The sequence below is a fragment of the Malaya genurostris genome, chromosome 3 (assembly GCF_030247185.1).
Source record: "Malaya genurostris strain Urasoe2022 chromosome 3, Malgen_1.1, whole genome shotgun sequence".
In the NCBI taxonomy this organism is placed as follows: Eukaryota; Metazoa; Arthropoda; class Insecta; order Diptera; family Culicidae; genus Malaya; species Malaya genurostris.
Window position 1 is genome coordinate 72,376,776 of NC_080572.1, and position 10,886 is coordinate 72,387,661.

The 10,886-nt window shown below is 34.1% G+C and overlaps 1 non-coding gene across 1 annotated transcript; it reads right to left on the bottom strand.

The window, feature by feature from the left end:
* Positions 1 to 5,654: 5,654 nt before the first annotated feature.
* Positions 5,655 to 5,849, bottom strand: LOC131439683 (U2 spliceosomal RNA). Its single transcript, XR_009231166.1, has one exon. It is a non-coding gene; the product is annotated as a U2 spliceosomal RNA (small nuclear RNA).
* Between the last annotated feature and the right edge of the window lie 5,037 nt (positions 5,850 to 10,886).

A 10,886-nucleotide genomic window follows, 5' to 3' on the forward strand; every position in this document is an offset into this window, starting at 1 on the left:
ACACACACACACACGGAGATTTGCTCAGTTCGTCGAGCTGAATCGATTGGTATATGACATTCGGCCCTCCGGGCCTCGGAAAATTTTTCGAAAGTTTGAGCGAATTCTATACCTATTTTTTATATTTATAAAAAAAGGTAAAAAGGTAATAACGATCACCGAAGAATTTAAAGCCATTTCTTTTAATGGTAAAGTGTGACAATAGATTAAATAATCATTTTAAAACATTTCATAGTTTGGTTCAGGTACGTTGTAAGATATTATTCATGTTCAAAGTAATGATATGAAGGGATGCGATGGAAATAGGAGCTCAGATGAAATAGGGCCTACGTTATTTCTAAGTTTTATTCGTTTTACGAACCAGAGAACCAAAATTGTATGTTTATATGTAGTATACCTTCCCAATTTCAGATATCGCGGCTAACTAATCGACCATGATCTGCTGTCTGTTCACTGAAATGTTTACAAAGATGTTTTCATTTCTGATTTCAAACAATCACGTATCGACTGCGAAATGTTATTACTGAAACAATTTCAAAAGCTGCTCGTGTGTCAGCAGCTGGCATCAGCATGTAATTTGTAAGCAATAGTGTAAACGCTACATAAGGCATCAAATTGCAAAAAAGTTTTTTATCTAATAAAAAATTAAATGAGCACATCCATGGCATCCTCTCGTTCATTCACTGCCGGTTTGCATGTGACATATAACAGCGAAAACAGCACTCATCAGTATCAGCCAGCAGCATGTGCACTAAAGGCACACACGAACAGCATGTTCTATCTGTAATTTCAATAATGTGATGCCAGCATGCATATTGACTCTGCCTGTTAGAACTTTTTTTTTACTCCGGATGGAAATTCATTCCAAGTTAAACAGGTCATTTTATAAATTATATGTTACATCTGATACCGGTGTTTGCTGTTTGCAGTAGAATAATGTCCGTTTTATCTGAATGATGTCATAGCACGAACAAGTGTTTGAGGTAATGTGTTGATGCGATTATTTTCCATGTTTAATGGGCTAAACAAAAATCCATGTCATCTGTACTGCCACAACTGTATAAGAGCTTCATAAGCAGACCAGAGTCAGCAATGATATTCTGAGCAACTGGAAGTCGTAGGGCATTCAATTTCCGTGTTTATCCGAAGAACTACAGTGTTTAATTCCGATTACCCATTTCGCATACAGAGCCTACCGTATTCCGAGGTAATCCTTTCATCGAACAGCCTAACGTAAATGCTATGTTTGCATCAAATGTATTAGAACATTACAGAGAGACTTTCGGCCTCTTGGTAATGGCATGCAATTGACGTGCAGGTATTCAGGTTTTAGTTTGACATTACTATGGGGCGCATTTTCGAAATTTACGTTGTACATGAATACACGGGGAGGAATGAGACTAGTTTGAAACAATTCGACGTGAACATTTCAAAAGGGCCTTAAAACAATAGACAGATTCTCTTCGTTTACTTTCTCTTTCGATTATATCTGCGTTATTACGCAATTGTTCATTACATGTATGATACTATTACAAAGCTGGAGATATTTTCTTTCATTCTATATGCAAATTTGGTAAGTGAACGTGAAAATTTAGGTGTTATTAACAGAGGAGAAAGTAAACAAAGAGAATCTCGCATTCGTTTATGTGCCCTTATGAAATGTTCACGTCGAACTAAGGTAACGGATTCCTATTTCATCTCATTTGTTAGGATGTTTCTTTAGAATAAAAAAAACCCTGATTTAGCAAGTAAAATCACAATAATAATTTCATATTCCTGATTCATTCTCCTAGTTATACATTGAAAACTGATTCACATTGCTTGGAAATTAAACTAATATTCAAAAAATAGTTAAAAACCCTTCTGACATGTTCACTACTCTACCGACGACACGACCAGGCACTCCGAAGAAAAAGCGGCGTGAAAAGTGTTTGTTGATCATTTACCACCAGTTACCAAAAATCAAGCGACCCCTTGTTAATAATAAAAATCAAATTCTCGAGCAACACTGTTTTAGTAGCTACGAACAGTAATTAAGAAACCCAGCATAAATAAACAAATAGTTCGAAAAAAGTAGTAAAATCGTCTGTGTTAAGTCGAACTTTTTTATTTTGTTTTTTTATTTGTAGGTGTTCAAATGAGGAATATTTTTAATGTTCTACACAATGCGACTCGAAATATATGCTTAAACTAAATTTACGAAAGCATATTCAAAATTTACACTTGTACGAAGAGTCAAGGACGATATAATCAAATGTAGCACATGCGATTCGGTTTTCTACACAAAGAAATCACAATCACTAATTGGAAGATCTCTAGACTCTCTAGAAAATTCGCTTGTTTATCTGATTTTTCAGAATACATACAAATTCAGTCACAGATTTTTTGTGATTTTGGAACTAAATATACTTTCACACCAAATTTACGAGTGTGTAGGGTTTTGGTAATTTAGTTTTACCATTACCGAAGTTACAAACGAAATTTTTCGCACGAGAATTTCTCTCCTAAATTTTGGATTGCTGGCTTTCATTTCTTAGAATATTTGGCCTTCTGGTAAGCAGCAAAGAGGGATCGTCTGAAAAATTTTCTTATTTACAATCTATTTAGGTCTTCGCGTTAGCAATAACCAAAGTTGCGGTAACTGTTATTCGAAAAACAACAGTTTTCGGTCTGGGTTGCCAGTTTCAGACATTTTTCAAATGACTTCATTTTGACATTACCAGTTACTGAGAGGTAGTTAAATTTACGATACAGTTTTGATGGACGAGTGACAGGTCGTGTCGTCGACTCTACTATTCATACTATCGTTGGTCCTATTAATTATCGATTCAAAACAAAATAAAGCACTATTAAACTCTTATGGCGTTTTCGTTTTTAATTTGCACTATACCGGTGCAGTGCTACACTGAGGCATGAATAAACGAACAAAAATGACGAAAACATAAACAGTAACCATTGACTGCAATAAACGATTCCATTGCACAGAGCTACACCAATCTTTTGATGAGTGCTACACCAGTGGTATTGGTGCAGAAAAAGTGTAGCACTGGTGTAGTGCAATTGGTAAAAACGAACGGTTTCAGTACAGCTTTCGCTACACCAGTGTAGTGCAATTTAAAAACGAAAACGACATTAGGTTCAACATGTCAGAATTCTTCTCAAAAGGATCTAATGCCAACTGTGAGACAACATAGGATATTTTCAGAACCAGTATTGAATCAATTCGACTTTCGTTCCCGTTCATTTTACATTTAAAATTTTACTGCAAGGTTAATCTGAAGTCTTTTCAAAAATATGAAAATATCAGATGCACAGCCGATGAAACACACTCACTTAACAGCGTTTTGATGACATACATATCGGAATGAAACCGGTGCTACTAGATTTGCCATAATTTAGTAATGTTCGAAGCTGAAACAGTTTTATTGAAATGTAAATATCAATAGTATAATTAAACTAATGTCATGGATACTAAAAAATACTTGTTGATTGTAATTTACAGAAGAAAAAAAAGTTTTTTCATTACATTATGAGTATACCTTGCGATACGAAATGAGATGAAAACAACGTGCAATCAAGTGAAATAATAATACGAAATAATCAGTATAGTTCCTTATAATAAAATAATGGTGGTTCTGTAAAGAACCTTTTATGAAGACGTTCGTGATGGAGAATTACGAGTTTAGTTTAAATTCCTATGGATACCATTGACTTCCAATGGATACCGCTGACTTCCGTCTTCTATTTCCAGGATGACCTGCTGTCCGTGAATGCGAAACTGATGTGTTTTGTTGGAGTCTCCTGCTTCTTCCGCTTACGGTAACAAGCTTTGTATTTCGCTTGGAGATTCCTCGATCGCACCATAATCAACACGATGACAACGACAGCCAAATTCGAAATTAATTGCTTCTGAGTCGGTGCTATGCATTTTATATAGCAAATCAGCAGAAAGTTTACTACAAACTACAACTGGTTGAAAAATATGTCATATACAGTAGAGTGAAATAAAATTTCGAATAATTCTTTGGGTATAAAATTGTCCTCCACCTGACAATTCGTCAGATCGCAGAGCCAGTTTCCCTTCGTAGAAGATCGATTACATCATCCTGTTGGTGGTCGTTTGCATTGGAGCAAAATACAACGGAAAATGGACAACAATGTGGAACATTCTGCAAAATCAGCCCTTTTAATGGCTCTAAATGTTACCTAAAAAACTTTAAAGATTGCTTCTTTGTGAATCGCAAATAAAATTTTCAGTGTAGTGCAAATCGAAGATAATATGATCAGTTTTATGCTAGAGTGACTATAATCAGAGTGGCGACAGCTGTTCGTTTGGAATGACAGCTCCCAGTTCCAAACGAGCAAACGACCTGTCAGTTCAATGTAAAGCTAATGGAATGTTTTGAATTGTTACCAAAATTACGGATGAGATGTCGTCACTCTGGTTATAGGCACTATATTTTATGCAAATTTCACAGTTCTAAATTCGCAACAGTGTTTAAAATCGTTTATATCTAATCAGTGGTTAATATCTTAGAAAATTATACAATTTGGCTCTTCTAGGATGCCAGAAATTAATCTCGTACAGCATTTTGATAGTATCTTTTACTAAAATATTGAAATCCGAAATGAAACAATCGACATAAAAATTCTCTAAGGTGCCATTTAGAACTATAATTTTATACCCAAAGAATTATGCGAAATTTTACTTCACTATACTGTTTACGGCCCATTTTTCAACCAGTTGTAGTTTGTAGTAAACTTTCTGCAGATTTGCTATATAAAATGCATAGCACCGGCTCAGAAGCCATTCATTTCGAATTTAGCTGTCGTTGTCATCGTGTTCATTATGATGCGATCGAATAATCTCCAAACGAAATACAAAGCTTGTTACCGCAAGCGGAAGAAGCAGGAGACTCCAACAGAACATATCAGTTTCGCATTCACGAACAGCAGGTCATCCTGGAAATAGAAGACGGAAGTCAGCAGTATCCATTGGAAGTCAATGGTATCCTTCGGAATTTGAACTAAACTCGTCACTCTCTATCACGAACGCCTTCATAAAAGGTTCTTTTCAGAACCACCATTATTTTATCATAAGGAACTATACTGGTTATTCCATAATATTTGTGTGTCAGAATGTTCAATGTAATTAATCTGTACTGTAGTTTAGGTGCATCGTTTCAAATTCTAGTAGTGTAAAAGGGCAAAACTTGCACAATTCAAACTATCGATCAACTAATTTATATTCTAAAGTATAAAGTAACAGTGTCAGTTTTATTCGTATTCACGACATCCAGTTATGTCTCTGACATTACACATCTCTACTTTTATGGTTTTATTTTATTCAGGATGGCAGTATTGGATTGAAAACTTATTTTTCGATGAAAAAAAATATTTTTATGAAATGTCTGGCAGGTACCATCAGTTTGATGTGTTAATTTTTTCATAACTCATCTATTTTCACGAATCGCTTAGTTAGTTGCGTCCATCAATCAATACAGCAAGGATCATTAGTGAAAGCGCGTGAAAATCCAAAACATTTTAACGCGTTTTTTAAACAACTTTTAAACCATTCATAGTGATTTAGCAGAAACATACTCAAAATACATTAAATATTACGACAAGCTCAAAAGAATTTTTTATTTGCCTTATTTATGTGGGCCGATCCCGGCGGTACTGCAATACCGGGCCAACCCGTGGTAGAAGTGGAGCAAGCCCCTAACCGTTCTACCCGTTTACAAAAATCAGTTTAACATTTGTTGTCTCCCTATGGGAGATCTATCAGATGTTAAGCTGATAAGAACAGATACTACACTTTGATCTTAGCCTTTAGGCCGAGAAGCGATACCCTCACAGAATTGAACGATAGCACTGGATCTCAGTCAACCTTGTTGTGCTAGCGATGCTTAGAGCGAAAGGCTAATGAAAAGACTACCTGTGAACAGCGATGCCAGAAGTTAGTAGAGCCATTTCCATAGATTGCTTTTTCTCGGAAACTGTCCCGGTGGAAAGCTTTTTGTTTTTTTCTTTGCTCGCCAGACAGGACTAGCTCCCGTTGTTCTCCGTTGATGAATTCAAATTACTGTAGATTTCTGTAGGCAAAATCCATTTTCCGTAGACTTTGTCTACGGATTCGTAGGTCCGTAGAATATCTTCGAATCCGTAAATCTACGGAGATTTCCGTAGATCTGACATCTCTGCCCGTGAATATTTAGGTCAGAGATGCCATTTATACAGATTTATCAATATTATACAGATTTTTACATACGCATACAGAATACAGATTTAATACGAATTGCCCAAGAAGTAAAATAAAAACTTCTTCGTATGAGTAATCTATTAGTATTTGATGGCAGTGACAAGAAGCAAAGTTTTGGTCTGATTGATTTTACCATTCTACAGCCATAATGTGCTTAAATAACATCTTTTAACATCATTGCATTGTTTAAAATTTATTTTGTTAGTGAATACAGATAAGTACAGATTTTTTATAGTGAGTAATACAGATTTCCTATGAAAATATCTGGCATCTCTGATTTAGAAGCTGTACTCAGTGATGTCAACCCTACGGATTTATCCGTAGATCTACGGATTTCTGTATTTTCTACAGATCTACGGATGAATCATATAAAATCTGCGGATTTAGCATTATTTTACCAGAAATCTCCTGATCTATCATTACATCTCTTGATATAAGAGAAAAATAATTAAATATTGTTACATCGTCCACATATTTTTTCTACTTATCCGATTAAAATTGTAATTATGCATCTATTAGCCATCGATCTGTCATTATTAGAAGCCTGCCTTTGTGGATTATAGCTTAAAGCTGTTAAGTTTGTGTAAATGTACTAGTATAAGTACACTTGAAACCAAGTCTACGGATTTGACTTCAACGAAAAGTGGCATCACTGGCTGTACATTAACACAGCGTTGCCAGGTCATTTATCCAAAAATCTGCATTCGGCGCAAAAATCTATAGCAGCCCTTACACGAGACAATATTATTGTCAATACAAGGAGTATTGACAATACTTTTGATCGTGTAATGGAAACTTCATTGGATTGACGAAAATATGTATGTATGTATGTATGTATGTATGTATGTGTAAAGCCACCATCAGTTCAAGGCATTACCAGTGGATGCAGGTAGACTTACAGTAGATCCGAATTTGATTATCAGATAACTTTCATATTACTGCTGTTAAGAAGGTCAAAATGGGCTTTGAGGACCCGGCTCCTTCCAGCAATAACATCCGGCCATATAATAAAAGAATTCGCTGTACCAGCTTAAACCTGCCTGATGGTTTGTTTGTTAGAAGGGTGCATCTTACTCATTTCAGACCTTCTGGGGAAAACACACAGCTTTCCCCTGTGAATCGGGTTGACATTTCACTCCTTCATCCAGTCATTCACTTGTAAGATACCCTGATGCACTCCCATCCCTCTTCCCTTACAATGTACTTGAGCATAGTATTATATAATGTAACATAATACACTTTAATATAATTTCCGGCAGTATAATACAATAAAACACAATATTGTATGAAACGGTGCAAAATCGTATGGTACAGTGTATTATAGTGTATTATAGTACTATAATATTTTATGATGAATATAATAGTATCATAATGTTATGTGACATAATATAGTAAAATATACCATAATATATTATAATATAGTTTGGTCACTATACGACACTGAATATAATAAAATATTATTATGCATAAAATATGAAAATGTAATACATCACAATGCAATATAATACACTTATAATTGTGTATTAAAATAAATGCATTACAATACTATATAAAACAATACCAAACATTGTACCATAATATAGTATAATATAGTACAATGTAATATAATATAATACCACAAAATATGACGTAATATAATATGATACAATTTAATAATATATGTGTAGTATGGAAATGAAAATGTAGCTGATAATGATAAAGATTATAATAATGGAAACGATAGTAATAATAATAATAATAATAATCATCAAAATAATACTAATAGAAACAATAGAAATACAAATAATAATAATAATAATAATACTTAAATACTACAAAATTATTTATATAACATAATATATTTTAATTTAATATAATATAATACAATGTCATACAATATAATATATTATAAATCAATATATAAAATAACAGTTAATGTAGAGTGTCAGTTATGCTCTTCTATCTTCGCAACACTGCAGGAAGTAGAATATTTCTCTTCTAATAACAATAATAATATCCACATCTATAAAAATAATATATGTTATTATTATTGATGACAAATTAATGATAATAACAATAAATATAATAATGAAAATAATAATTAAAAACAACATAATATAGTACAATGAATTATATAATAAATAATAGAATGAATAAAATGATATGTTGCGATATGCTATGATATTATATTATTTGAATTTATATGTCATTTCTCATCCTCTCATTCTACCATCAACGCATTCCATCGACCAATTGTCACCACAGATACACGTGTAGGCATGAAACAGGAACCAGTGAGGACCAAGCTCACCTTGTGACGACCTTGATATTTAGTTAAAATTTACTTTAAAAATGATAACTTATAAGGAAAACAAATTTATATTTTGCGCAGAGGTACGTAGTACTACTCATAATAAAGCCTATAATATAATATAATATAATATAATACAACATAATGAATAAAATATAACATAATATAATAGAACACAATATAATATAATAAAATATAATATAATATAATATAATACAATATAATATGATATAATGCAATGCAGTATAATATCATACAACATAGTATATAATAACATAAAATAGTGTAAGACGATAATATGTGAAATAATATGCTATGATACAATATAACAGTTAATGTCGCAGTGTAAGTTACGCTCTAATAATAATAAAAATAATAATAAAATAATAATAATAATAATAATAATAATAATAATAATAATAATAATAATAATAATATAATAAACAACATAATTATATGTTGTAATATACTATGATAAACACTGTACTTTAGGATGGGCTTCAACCTACAAGCCATTTCGCACCCTCTCATTCTGCTACTAACGCAGAAGGCGATAGCACCCAGTCGACGCCGTTCTATTGACCAAATGTCATCATAGACGCTCGGGGAGGCATGAGATAGGGACTTGTGAGGACTTAGTTATCTCACCATTTGACGACCAGATTGGATTGACGAAAATATTGTCAAAAAATCAAAACTGCCCATCAATCCGACAATACTTTCTCTCCAGAGAGAAACTGTTAAATATGTGCAATGACCTCTTCTCTCAATATTTTAATATTCATTTGCAATATTTGAAGCTCCAAACGCTTGATTTTCTCGAAAAATGCGGACTCAAGTTATCAAGTCAATTGGATTGACGGTATTGACAATACTTTGGATTGACAATAATATTGTCACGTGTAAGGGCTGCTTATAAGCTGCCCTTACACGAGACAATATTATTGTCAATACAAGGAGTATTGACAATACTTTTGATCGTGTAATGGAAACTTCATTGGATTGACGAAAATATTGTCAAAAAATCAAACCTGCTCATCAATCCTACAATACTTTCTCTCCAGAGAGGAAACAGTTAAATATGTACAATGACCGTTTCTCTCAATGTTACAATATTCAGTTGCAATATTTAAAGCTACAAACACTTGATTTTTTCGAAAAACACGGACTCAAGTTACCAAGCCAATTGGATTGACGGTATTGACAATACTTTGGATTGACAATAATATTGTCACGTGTAAGGGCTGCTATATGTACCCAGTGAAATTTGTCGACCTGTATAAGTCCGATCATCGGCCCGATTATCGGACCGATTGAGCACGATATGGGGCCGATCGTAGCGCTTCGATCGACCCGCCATCGGACAATTTTGCACCATTTGCATCAACCGCGTCGACCTAAAAAAGTTTTATGTTTACATTATGTATCGCTATAGGAACAGAGCGAAGGAACATCAAACAAGGCATTTTCGAGCCGACGTCTCCCGGATAAGGTGTGAAATATATTCTTTTGTTTCGATCATAGAGGCTTTAACCTTAAGGTCATTCGACTCTTAGGGCCAGAAAAACTCTGGCCCTATGTTCGGAGTCGGAAATCCAACCCCGATATATCCCACCCCCTGAGTATCAGACATCCGCTCTCTGCTTTGGTAATTCTTCACTCTATTGTTCTACCGATACACTATGTAAGCTCGAAAAGCAATCAAAAGCTTTCTTGCACGATGCGTCCGATGTTCGGATTTACTGGGTATATGCTCGTTCAATGTTACTCTAAAGTGAGTACAATTTCACTCAGTTTCGTTAAAAGTGGAACTACTCTATAGTGAGTAAAGCCTGTTTACTCACTTTTGAGTAAATATGGAATTTGTCAAATTCTGAGTAACATGCTCGAGTGAGTAAATATGACTCAATATCATTCGAATTGAATAAGAGATTCGAATAGGGAATTCTTTACGTTAAACAAATACTGACTTACTTCTATCCAACGAATGAAGGAAGCCGCTACCTGTTTATCGGCCATTGGAAAGGATCCGTCTGCCTTCCTACGTTGCCCACGTACTGGCATTTTGTACAGCATTGGTAGAAATGCTCTGATGTATTCTTATATAGAAATATTAAATAAAATACATGCTAATTGACTGAACCCTTACTTATCGTCTTCAACCTGCGCGAATAGCAGCATTTTGTTAATGTGCCCTTATAATCTGGTACCGCTTCCGACAAAGGGAAAAGTTCCGCCTTCGACAAAGGGAAAAGTTCAGTGAGCGTAAAGTTTTACACAACTTTTTCAAACCTCTGTGAGTAAAACTTGTCGATTTGGAAACTGAGTCAAAGT